At 37.1% G+C, this 13,627-nt stretch overlaps 2 non-coding genes across 2 annotated transcripts; both read right to left on the bottom strand.

Moving 5' to 3' along the window:
• Positions 1-10,607: 10,607 nt before the first annotated feature.
• LOC135013452 (U1 spliceosomal RNA) lies at positions 10,608-10,771 on the bottom strand. The gene has a single exon (XR_010212124.1). It is a non-coding gene; the product is annotated as a U1 spliceosomal RNA (small nuclear RNA).
• Positions 10,772-10,922: 151 nt separating this feature from the next.
• LOC135013359 (U1 spliceosomal RNA) lies at positions 10,923-11,086 on the bottom strand. Its single transcript, XR_010212038.1, has one exon. It is a non-coding gene; the product is annotated as a U1 spliceosomal RNA (small nuclear RNA).
• Positions 11,087-13,627: the final 2,541 nt, after the last annotated feature.

Here is a 13,627-nt window from a genome sequence, read left to right as displayed (position 1 = left end):
TGCAGTGCCCATTGCTTGCAATCGGGTTTATCAATGTGGAAGTTGACGGAAACATCTGTTCCTCAGTCCAATGCTGCTCAAACTGTGTTGCTTGTATTGTGGTCACTTGTGATCCAGTGTCTAAGAGAGCGGGCATTGAGACTCCATTGATGCAAACTTGAACCACCGGGCATTGGCTAACATAACGGGTTAACCACATGAATTTGGAGTTTAAATGATCTGGCTGCTCAAATTCTCTCTTAATTTGTCCGCTTCCTTCACAGCTTTGAAAAATGGGTCGCCTTTGGGAGGCAAAGTGGCTGGAAAAAAGTGTCTCCCTGTTTCTATGTAGGTCCCATTGGGAACTGTTCAGTGGTCTCCTCTCCTGGCACCATTCCATTTCTTCATGGAGCAGTGCCTGCTGTCTCTTCAGAATCTGCAGGTCTCTGCGCATCTCTGTCACACCACGTGTCAGTTCAGCCAGCAGACTTCGTAACTCACTAGAAGAGTCAAATATGCATGTCTTTGAACATGGCACTGTCACTCCTTTTACTGTAGGTGGGTAAGTAGCTCCTTTAAAACTTGACTCCTGGGCATCAGAATTCTCTTGATACCGTGGCATCTCTGGAATAGACTCTTGTGGAACAGCCCCTGAAGTAAGACTGGAGCCTAGAACTTTAATCGCAGCCTCTTTAAAATCCAGGAATGTGCTTCCAGGCTTCTGCAATCTCAATAGTCGCAGCTGAGTTTTTACAAATTCGCCCCTTGCAACTTCAGTGAACTGGTCCAATAACATTTTCTCTTTGTCATGCACTTCCTCAGGGTCTGCTTGCTGAACATCTCTGAGTGCTTCCTGAAAGCTGAGGGCATAGCCCGTGAGTGACTCTCCTGGTTGTTGCTTTCGAGCAAAGAAGTGCATTTTAAGTTCTGACACTGTCCTTGTGTCAAATGTGGTAGCAAGCCTGTTGAGGATCTGGTCCACAGTCTTCTTCTCTTCAGTAGGCCAGGAAGTAACCTCTCTAAGTGCAAGCCCTTTCAACTGTCCCATCAAGATCTCCACCTTTTGCTGCTCTTTCAGCGGGTACAGACGAAACAAAGACTGCAGTAGTATCCTCATCAGTTTATTTTTGTCAATTACCATTTTAATAATCGGGTAAAGAAAATTAAGTGGATTTTTGAAAGAAAACAATACTGTCAATATACTATTAAAACAAATTAAAATGGTAAAAGTTATTGTACTTTAAGTAAAAATAAAAGAGCAAAAATATCAATCCCAGTTTTGGATTACTTTAATTAACAAAAAAAAATGCATATAGCAGAGGATAGTTTCAATCTGCCTACCTCTGGGCTATGGACCCAGCATGCTTCCATTACAGTACTCTGCTGCACATGTAATTGCAAGAGATCCTGAAGCACTCACTCATCATGGGAAAGTACCAATGTGTTTCTTCATTGGTTGATGGAAGAAACATCTTACAAAAACTCTCCAGATTATTGACTATTTAAAGTTTTTCTTGGAAACGTTCTAGATGAATGCTTATCAGCCTTTGTCAGTATGTACTTTTGCAAAGTGTCGCTGTGGCGCAATCAGTTAGTGTGTAAGGCTATTAACCAAAAGGTTGGTGGTTCAATCCCACCCAGGGACGTAATTGACCTTGTTATCAGATTTTGGTGATCTTTAAGTAGACAAGTCAAAATTTCAAAAACCCCTCTTATGGTGTAGGGTACCTGGCCTTCTCTGATGTAATCAGAGTTAGATTTGATTCAGTGATTTTATAAAAACAGCTAGGAAGCACAATTTAGCAGTGGTTTGCAGAGAAAAAGAAATATGCTGGCAAAAAAATCCAATTGAGTGATTAAACAGCTCTTAATTTTCTGGCTTTACTTTTATGCTAACAAATTTGTTCTCTGAAAAGTTTCCACAAAGCCAAATATCTGATTAACATCTTTGTAGGGATGGTTTTTCACCTATTACTAAATTAAACTTGCTTCATTGGAAAGGCAGCAAGATGCATCCTCATTTCAATATCTACTGAAATAATACAGGTTGACACCAGGAAACATTAACGCCACTGCATCCTTGCTGCTTTCTCATGTGGACGTCTGTTTAATGTGAAAACAAGGTGATATCTAATTAGCACACAGGTAAGGAATTAAGAAAATCTTTATTTAAGGGTGAAGATGTTTCTCACAAAATCGTTGCCCCAATGCATCATTGAAATTCAAGCTGGAAAGATGATTTTAATATATCACTTGTACATTTTGTATTGCTCTTCTGGTGACAATGTAGTTTGTTTTTGTCAATTACCATTTTAATAATAGGGTAAAGAAAATTAAGTGGATTTTTGAAAGAAAACAATACTGTCAATATACTATTAAAACAAATTAAAATGGTAAAAGTTATTGTACTTTAAGTAAAAATAAATGCTAAAATATCAATCCCAGTTTTGGATTACTTTAATGAACAAAAAAAAATGCATATAGCAAAGGATAGTTTCAATCTGCCTACCTCTGGGTTATGGACCCAGCATGCTTCCATTACAGTACTCTGCTGCACATGTAAGTGCAAGAGATCCTGAAGCACTCACTCATCATGCGAAAGTACCAATGTGTTTCTTCATTGGTTGCTGGAAGAAACATCTTACAAAAACTCTCCAGATTATTGACTTTTTAAAGTTTTTCTAGGAAACGTTCTAGATGAATGCTTATTAGTCTTTGTCAGTATTTACTTTTTGCAAAGTGTCTCTGTGGCGCAATCGGTTAGTGTGTTCAGCTATTAATCAAAAGGTTGGTGGTTCAATCCCACCCAGGGACGTGATTGACCTTGTGATCAGATTTTGGTGATATTTAAGTAGACAAGTCAAAATTGCAAACACCCTCTTATGGTGTAGGGTACCTGGCCTTCTCTGATGTAATCAGAGTTAGATTTGATTAAGTGATTTTATAAAAAAACAGCTAGGAAGCACAATTTAGCAGTGAGTTGCAGAGAAAAAGAAAAATGCTGGCAGAAAAATCCAATTGAGTGATTAAACAGCTCTTCATTTTCTGGCTTTATTTTTATGATAACAAATTTGTTCTCTGAAAAGTGTCCACAAAGCCAAGTATCTGATTAACATCTTTGTAGGGATGGTTTTTCACCTATTACTAAATTAAACTTGCTTCATTGGAAAGGCAGCAAGATGCATCCTCATTTCAATATCTACGGAAATAATACAGGTTGACACCATGAAACATTAACGCCACTGCATCTTTGCTGTTTTCTCATGTGGAAGTCTGTTTAATGTGAAAACAAGGTGATATCTAATTAGCACACAGGTAAGGAATTAAGAAAATCTTTATTTAAGGGTGAAGATGTTTCTCACAAAATCGTTGCCCCAATGCATCATTGAAATCCAAGCTGGAAAGATGATTTTAATATATTACTTGAACATTTTATATTGCTCTTCTGGTGATAATGTAGTTTGTTTTTGTCAATTACCATTTTAATAATCGGGTAAAGAAAATTAAGTGGATTTTTGAAAGAAAACAATATTGTCAATATACTATTAAAACAAATTAAAATGGTAAAAGTTATTGTACTTTAAGTAAAAATAAAAGAGCAAAAATATCAATCCCAGTTTTGGATTACTTTAATTAACAAAAAAAAAATGCATATAGCAGAGGATAGTTTCAATCTGCCTACCTCTGGGTTATGGACCCAGCATGCTTCCATTACAGTACTCTGCTGCACATGTAAGTGCAAGAGATCCTGAAGCACTCACTCATCATGGGAAAGTACCAATGTGTTTCTTCATTGGTTGATGGAAGAAACATCTTACAAAAACTCTCCACATTATTGACTTTTTAAAATGTTTCTAGGAATCGTTCTAGATGAATGCTTATTAGCCTTTGTCAGTATTGACTTTCGCAAAGTGTTGCTGTGGTGCAATCAGTTACTGTGTAAGGCTATTAACCAAAAGGTTGGTGGTTCAATCCCACCCAGGGACGTAATTGACCTCGTTATCAGATTTTGGTGATCTTTATGTAGACAAGTCAAAATTTCGAAAACCCCTGTTATGGTGTAGGGTACCTGGCCTTCTCTGATGTAATCAGAGTTAGATTTGATTCAGTGATTTTATAAAAACAGCTAGGAAGCACAATTTAGCAGTGGGTTGCAGAGAAAAAGAAATATGCTGGCAAAAAAATCCAATTGAGTGATTAAATAGCTCTTCATTTTCTGGCTTTATTTTTATGCTAACAAATTTGTTCTCTGAAAAGTGTCCACAAAGCCAAGTATCTGATTAACATCTTTGTAGGGATGGTTTTTCACCTATTACTAAATTAAACTTGCTTCATTGGAAAGGCAACAAGATGCATCCTCATTTCAATATCTACTGAAATAATACAGGTTGACACCAGGAAACATTAACGCCACTGCATCCTTGCTGCTTTCTCATGTGGAAGTCTGTTTAATGTGAAAACAAGGTGATATCTAATTAGCACACAGGTAAGGAATTAAGAAAATCTTTATTTAAGGGTGAAGATGTTTCTCACAAAATCGTTGCCCCAATGCATCATTTAAATTCAAGCTGGAAAGATGATTTTAATATATCATTTGTACATTTTGTATTGCTCTTCTGGTGACAATGTAGTTTGTTTTTGTCAATTACCATTTTAATAATCGGGTAAAGAAAATTAATTGGATTTTTGAAAGAAAACAATACTGTCAATATACTATTAAAACAAATTAAAATGGTAAAAGTTATTGTACTTTCAGTAAAAATAAAAGAGCAAAAATATCAATCCCAGTTTTAGATTACTTTAATTAACAAAAAAAATGCATATAGCAGAGGATAGTTTCAATCTGCCTACCTCTGGGTTATGGACCCAGCATGCTTCCATTACAGTACTCTGCTGCACATGTAAGTGCAAGAGATCCTGAAGCACTCACTCATCATGGGAAAGTACCAATGTGTTTCTTCATTGGTTGATGGAAGAAACATCTTACAAAAACTCTCCACATTATTGACTTTTTAAAATGTTTCTAGGAATCGTTCTAGATGAATGCTTATTAGCCTTTGTCAGTATGGACTTTCGCAAAGTGTTGCTGTGGCGCAATCAGTTACTGTGTAAGGCTATTAACCAAAAGGTTGGTGGTTCAATCCCACCCAGGGATGTAATTGACCTTGTTATCAGATTTTGGTGATCTTTATGTAGACAAGTCAAAATTTCAAACCCCCTCTTATGGTGTAGGGTACCTGGCCTTCTCTGATGTAATCAGAGTTAGATTTGATTAAGTGATTTTATAAAAACAGCTAGGAAGCACAATTTAGCAGTGGGTTGCTGAGAAAAAGAAATATGCTGGCAAAAAAATCCAATTGAGTGATTAAACAGCTCTTCATTTTCTGGCTTTATTTTTATGCTAACAAATTTGTTCTCTGAAAAGTGTCCACAAAGCCAAGTTTCTGATTAACACCTTTGTAGGGATGGTTTTTCACCTATTACTAAATTAAACTTGCTTCATTGGAAAGGCAGCAAGATGCATCCTCATTTGAATATCTACTGAAATAATACAGGTTGACACCAGGAAACATTAACGCCACTGCATCCTTGCTGCTTTCTCATGTGGAAGTCTGTTTAATGTGAAAACAAGGTGATATCTAATTAGCACACAGGTAAGGAATTAAGAAAATCTTTATTTAAGGGTGAAGATGTTTCTCACAAAATCGTTGCCCCAATGCATCATTGAAATTCAAGCTGGAAAGATGATTTTAATATATCACTTGTACATTTTGTATTGCTCTTCTGGTGACAATGTAGTTTGTTTTTGTCAATTACCATTTTAATAATCGGGTAAAGAAAATTAAGTGGATTTTTGAAAGAAAACAATACTGTCAATATACTATTAAAACAAATGAAAATGGTAAAAGTTATTGTACTTTAAGTAAAAATAAAAGAGCAAAAATATCAATCCCAGTTTTGGATTACTTTAATTAACAAAAAAAAACGCATATAGCAGAGGATAGTTTCAATCTGCCTACCTCTGGGCTATGGACCCAGCATGCTTCCATTACAGTACTCTGCTGCACATGTAATTGCAAGAGATCCTGAAGTACTCACTCATCATGGGAAAGTACCAATGTGTTTCTTCATTGGTTGATGGAAGAAACATCTTACAAAAACTCTCCAGATTATTGACTATTTAAAGTTTTTCTAGGAAACGTTCTAGATGAATGCTTATTAGCCTTTGTCAGTATGTACTTTTGCAAAGTGTCGCTGTGGCGCAATCAGTTAGTGTGTACGGCTATTAACCAAAAGGTTGGTGGTTCAATCCCACCCAGGGATGTAATTGACCTTGTTATCAGATTTTGGTGATCTTTAAGTAGACAAGTCAAAATTTCAAAAACCCCTGTTATGGTGTAGGGTACCTGGCCTTCTCTGATGTAATCAGAGTTAGATTTGATTCAGTGATTTTATAAAAACAGCTAGGAAGCACAATTTAGCAGCGGTTTGCAGAGAAAAAGAAATATGCTGGCAAAAAAATCCAATTGAGTGATTAAACAGCTCTTCATTTTCTGGCTTTATTTTTATGCTAACAAATTTGTTCTCTGAAAAGTGTCCACAAAGCCAAGTATCTGATTAACATCTTTGTAGGGATGGTTTTTCACCTATTGCTAAATTAAACTTGCTTTATTGGAAAGGCAGCAAGATGCATCCTCATTTCAATATCTACGGAAATAATACAGGTTGACACCAGGAAACATTAACGCCACTGCATCCTTGCTGCTTTCTCATGTGGAAGTCTGTTTAATGTGAAAACAAGGTGATATCTAATTAGCACACAGGTAAGGAATTAAGAAAATCTTTATTTAAGGGTGAAGATGTTTCTCACAAAATCGTTGCCCCAATGCATCATTGAAATTCAAGCTGGAAAGATGATTTTAATATATCACTTGTACATTTTGTATTGCTCTTCTGGTGACAATGTAGTTTGTTTTTGTCAATTACCATTTTAATAATAGGGTAAAGAAAATTAAGTGGATTTTTGAAAGAAAACAATACTGTCAATATACTATTAAAACAAATTAAAATGGTAAAAGTTATTGTACTTTAAGTAAAAATAAAAGAGCAAAAATATCAATCCCAGTTTTGGATTACTTTAATTAACAAAAAAAAAAATGCATATAGCAGAGGATAGTTTCAATCTGCCTACCTCTGGGTTAAGGGGCCCAGCATGCTTCCATTGCAGTACTCTGCTGCACATGTAAGTGCAAGAGATTCTGAAGCACTCACTCATCATGGGAAAGTACCAATGTGTTTCTTTATTGGTTGATGGAAGAAACATCTTACAAAAACTCTCCAGATTATTGACTTTTTAAAGTTTTCTAGGAAACGTTCTAGATGAATGCTTATTAGCCTTTGTCATTATGGACTTTTGCAAAGTGTCTCTGTGGTGCAATCGGTTAGTGTGTTTGGTTATTAACCAAAGGGTTGGTGGTTCAATCCCACCCAGGGATGTTATTGACCTTGTCATCAGATTTTGGTGATCTTTAAATAGACAAGTCAAAATTTCAAACCCCCTCTTATGGTGTAGGGTACCTGGCCTACTCTGATGTAATCAGAGTTAGATTTGATTAAGTGATTTTATCAAAAAACAGCTAGGAAGCACAATTTAGCAGTGGTTTGCAGAGAAAATGAAATATGCTGGCAGAAAAATCCAATTGAGTGATTAAACAGCTCTTCATTTTCTGGCTTTATTTTTATGCTAACTAATTTATTCTCTGAAAAGTGTCCACAAAGCCAAGTATCGGATTAACATCTTTGTAGGGATGGTTTTTCACCTATTACTAAATTAAACTTGCTTCATTGGAAAGGCAGCAAGATGCATCCTCATTTCAATATCTACTGAAATAATACAGGTTGACACCAGGAAACATTAACGCCACTGCATCCTTGCTGCTTTCTCATGTGGAAGTCTGTTTAATGTGAAAACAAGGTGATATCTAATTAGCACACAGGTAAGGAATTAAGAAAATCTTTATTTAAGGGTAAGATGTTTCTCACAAAATCGTTGCCCCAATGCATCATTGAAATTCAAGCTGGAAAGATGATTTTAATATATCACTTGTACATTTTGTATTGCTCTTCTGGTGACAATGTAGTTTGTTTTTGTCAATTACCATTTTAATAATCGGGTAAAGAAAATTAAGTGGATTTTTGAAAGAAAACAATACTGTCTATATACTATTAAAACAAATTAAAAAGGTAAAAGTTATTGTACTTTAAGTAAAATAAAAAGAGCAAAAATATCAATCCCAGTTTTGGATTACTTTAATTAACAAAAAAAAAATGCATATAGCAGAGGATAATTTCAATCTGCCTACCTCTGGGTTATGGACCCAGCATGCTTCCATTACAGTACTCTGCTGCACATGTAAGTGCAAGAGATCCTGAAGCACTCACTCATCATGGGAAAGTACCAATGTGTTTCTTCATTGGTTGATGGAAGAAACATCTTACAAAAACTCTCCAGATTATTGACTATTTAAAGTTTTTCTAGGAAACGTTCTAGATGAATGCTTATTAGCCTTTGTCAGTATGTACTTTCACAAAGTGTCGCTGTAGCGCAATCAGTTAGTGTGTACGGCTATTAACCAAAAAGTTGGTGGTTCAATCCCACCCATGGACGTAATTGACCTTGTGATCAGATTTTGGTGATATTTAAGTAGACAAGTCAAAATTTCAAACCCTCTCTTATAGTGTAGGGTACCTGGCCTACTCTGATGTAATCAGTTAGATTTGATTAAGTGATTTTATAAAAAAAACAGCTAGGAAGCACAATTTAGCAGTGGGTTGCAGAGAAAAAGAAATATGCTGGCAGAAAAATCCAATTGAGTGATTAAACAGCTCTTCATTTTCTGGCTTTATTTTTATGCTAACAAATTTGTTCTCTGAAAAGAGTCCACAAAGCCAAGTATCTGATTAACACCTTTGTAGGGATGGTTTTTCACCTATTACTAAATTAAACATGCTTCATTGGAAAGGCAGCAAGATGCATCCTCATTTCAATATCTACTGAAATAATACAGGTTGACACCAGGAAACATTAACGCCACTGCATCCTTGCTGCTTTCTCATGTGGAAGTCTGTTTAATGTGAAAACAAGGTGATATCTAATTAGCACACAGGTAAGGAATTAAGAAAATCTTTATTTAAGGGTGAAGAGGTTTCTCACAAAATCGTTGCCCCAATGCATCATTGAAATTCAAGCTGGAAAGATGATTTTAATATATCACTTGTACATTTTGTATTGCTCTTCTGGTGACAATGTAGTTTGTTTTTGTCAATTACCATTTGAATAATAGGGTAAAGAAAATTAAGTGGATTTTTGAAAGAAAACAATACTGTCAATATACTATTAAAACAAATTAAAATAATAAAAGTTATTGTACTTTAAGTAAAAATAAAAGAGCAAAAATATCAATCCCAGTTTTGGATTACTTTAATTAACAAAAAAAAAATGCATATAGCAGAGGATAGTTTCAATCTGCCTACCTCTGGGTTATGGGCCCAGCATGCTTCCATTGCAGTACTCTGCTGCACATGTAAGTGCAAGAGATCCTGAAGCACTCACTCATCATGGGAAAGTACCAATGTGTTTCTTCATTGGTTGATGGAAGAAACATCTTACAAAAACTCTCCAGATTATTGACTTTTTAAAGTTTTTCTAGGAAACGTTCTAGATGAATGCTTATTAGCCTTTGTCAGTATATGCTTTTGCAATGTGTCTCTGTGGCGCAATCAGTTAGCGTGTTCGGTTATTAACCAAAAGGTTGGTGGTTCAATCCTACCCAGGGACGTAATTTACCTTGTTATCAGATTTTGGTGATCTTTAAGTAGACAAGTCAAAATTTCAAACCCCCTCTTATGGTGTAGGGTACCTGGCCTTCTCTGATGTAATCAGAGTTAGATTTGATTAAGTGATTTTATAAAAGAACAGCTAGGAAGCACAACTTAGCAGTGGGTTGCAGAGAAAAAGAAATACGCTTGCAGAAAAATCCAATTGAGTGATTAAACAGCTCTTCATTTTCTGGCTTTATTTTTATGCTAACAAATTTGTTCTCTGAAAAGTGTCCACAAAGCCAAGTATCTGATTAACACCTTTGTAGGGATGGTTTTTCACCTATTACTAAATTAAACTTGCTTCATTGGAAAGGCAGCAAGTGATGTCATCCAAGCAGTGGGTCAAAGTTGGCTTCATCCCTCGTCTGCTTATGAAAAGAGAAAAGGGATATGCAGGGCATGGCGGCCTTTTGCGACGCTTGGATGACCCCTAGTTCGCAATAAACACCCCCACCCTCCTTCGGTGTGGGGCTCATGTTGGCCATGCCCCAGCCCCTAAAGCATTCAAGCTGATTTCTTGCAGCAGCTGGGTACTGTAACAGCTCCAGAGCTGCTCTGTAAGGCAAGTAAAAGGGTGTGGGCCCTGCAGCACTACCTGTAGTTTGCATTGTGCATTGGAAGGCACAAAGTAAGCAGACGGGAGGAGAAGTCAGGATAGTGCACAAGGTTATAGAAGGGATGGGCTCAAGAAAAGAGAAGTGGAAACAGACAGCATACTAGGCTGGAGAGAGACCTGAGACAAAGAGATCTGAATTATACGAGAGCCGTCCAGGGGAAACACAAATTATGCAGTCAAGTTTCCCACATTTGGGGAAATCGCAAGGGGCAGCACACCCAGAGTGCAATGGGTGAGCCTTGCCCTGGGAGAAGCACCTTCATGATCATAGTATCTCACCTGGCAGGTTAGTAGGAGTTGGGCTAGAGCTGGGGAGGGTCGCTGCTCGGGCACTACCTTTCAAGTGAAGGAGATCCAACTGAGGCAGCACAAGGGAACTCTCAAAAGAAGAACAAGGCTAGAGGAAGATCTGAGACAAAGAAATCTGACTTTTACCAGAGCTGACCAGAGGAAAGCACAAACACAGTCCACCACTACCACAAATAATGCAGTCGAGTTTCCCACATTTGGGGAAATCACAGGGGTCAGCATACCCAGAATGCAATGAATGAACCTCACCCTGGGAGAACAATCTTCATGACAATAGTATCTCCTATGCAAAATAAGTATGATTTGGGATAGATGATACTGGATGTGTACACAACCGCCCACACACCAACCTTTTGTGGACAGAAGTATACACTCTCCGGCGCCAGTACCCGCTGGATCAAGGAGATTTTAGACAATGGCGGAGACTGCTGCTCCTGATACAGGGATAATTGCAATCCCTATATTGAACAAAAAAACACAAAAACTACCCACACAGGTGTGACCCTCTGTAGGAAATCAGTAGCGCTGTCCCCACCATTTATCGGAGATAATCAATAAATAATTAAAAAATGGCTAATTACTATTAAATTTTAAAACATATAAATCATATTTTATTAACATATATTGCTGCAGCAAAATTGACATACATAAAAATGCATATTGTGTATAGTGGATGCCTTTAATGTAAATGCTCCACATACACAAATGTATATACTTAATTACGTTTATTCTCTGAGGCTTGGATTTTAATAAGCTGACTTCAAAATGTCCACATAGATTAATGATAGACCAATGAGCTCGGCATTTACGGACACTGCTTGCATGAGTATGTCCTTAATTAATTAATGTCCCGAAAAAGATGTGTGCACACATATATCACTTTGAATGGATAGTTACCATGGGCGATAAGTTTTTCATTCACCTCTTTAGAACAGTCTGTTTAGGACCGTCCCAATTGGAAAGACTCCCTCTGCTGGTGCTTGTCCATTTACTGCAGAATATCTGGAGACAATATCCACGGGAATCCGTCCACAGTGCTCCGGCTCCCTCTGCTGGTGGCTAACCGCAATTGCAGGTGGACTGGCTGTTTTGTCGTAGCCAGAAGCCGGTGATCGTGTAAAACAAGCAGGAGGTGATAGTCACTGCCAGTAGGTCCTTCGAAAACGCGTTTCTCCGCCTTCCCAGTGCGTTCAGCGGCTTCCTCAGTTCGAATGACCATCATCCCAATGAACACTTTATATAGCCCCACTTATTTGAAATTCCCGCGGCCATTCGCGCATGCGCACTCAAACGTGCGTTCCAAGCCTCAGTCTCATTACAAACTTTAAATAGACTCCAGCGGCCATTTTAGCTGGTTAAAACACACGATCCAAGCCTCATTATCACACCCGGAAGTTGCATCCATCGTTCTTATTAACAATATTAGAATCAAGCCTCGTTTTAAAACATAATTATCTACAACTTCATATTCAATTATACTGAACTCTAATGCAATTTGCTCAACAAGATTACGTCACTTAGTTTAATCATAATTAATTTATCATGATTACAAGTAATCCATGTCTTATTTGACAACATCAGTACAAATATGACCGTATTTAAGAACAATATTAATACTAGTCAACACATCCTATTTTATTAGCACAGGTGATAAATATATTAAATATACTGCTCAACAGTATCATTACTCGGAAATAAAAGGGGACTAATTTTGATTATAATTTGTACTTTATAATTTATAATTTAGATCCCCACACGCCATCTTGTGGTTCAAATACATAATTACACCCCTTCGTATTGTTATACATAATCCTGTTATCTCCATCTCCTTAATCCAGCATCATAAGGAACCATATCCTATCCCACCCCCCCATATATTATATGTCAAGAATGATATTTATAAAAATCAAATATTTATATTATAAATATTAAACATTTGAACTTAGATTTTATTTAACTCAACCGTATCATTCAGACCCTGCGGGATCAAGGTTTTTAGGCTAAAGATCCAGAAAGCCTCTTTCTTACATAACCTTTTATACCTATCACCTCCTCTACTGGTTACCGCCACTTGTTCAATTGCCATGATTTGTAGATTATCACTTTTCCCTCCATTGCATTCCAAAATATGGCGGTATAGGTAGGTGTTTCCTACTTTTTTATCTATCTGTCTTTTATGCTCCATGAACCTAACGTGAAGTGCCCGAGTGGTGCGCCCCACGTACTGTGCTCCACAACCACACTGTAAGACGTAGATAACATACATGGATCTACAATTCAGAAAACTTTTTATATTGAATTTCTCTCCCGATACAGATGAGACAAATTGTGTGGTTTTCTTTTTTGTGTGTTTGCATGTTGTACAGTTTAGTCTACCACACTTATGGAACCCTAATGGCGGTTTGGGTATCCATGTATCTATTTGTCCCCCTTGGGCATCTGGAGCCATGGATTTTTCCCCAGGTCTCCTAAAAAAACTTGGAGCTAGTGCGGACTTCAGACTATCTGACTTCCGAAATATTACCTGTTCACTAAGGACTACATTGGAGTTCAACATCTCATCCAACTTGAGAATAGAAAAGTTCTTCTTAATTATCCTCTTGATCTTGTATGCACTAGTATTATACTTAGTTACAAACATTGTTGTCCTATCCGTCATTTTGTTATTTTTCTTTCTAGTATTTTTGCTGGTGGTATCCAATAAATGGTCTCTTTCCATATTTTCCACCTCCTTCCAAGCCTGGTCAAGAACAGATATTGGATACCCCTGCGTAAGAAACGCCCCATAGAGAGATTCCATTTGTTCTCTTGCTCCTTCTTTGGTGGAACAATTCCTTTTTA

The sequence above is a fragment of the Pseudophryne corroboree genome, unplaced genomic scaffold (assembly GCF_028390025.1).
Source record: "Pseudophryne corroboree isolate aPseCor3 unplaced genomic scaffold, aPseCor3.hap2 scaffold_271, whole genome shotgun sequence".
In the NCBI taxonomy this organism is placed as follows: Eukaryota; Metazoa; Chordata; class Amphibia; order Anura; family Myobatrachidae; genus Pseudophryne; species Pseudophryne corroboree.
This window is presented reverse-complemented; position numbering and strand designations above follow the sequence as displayed.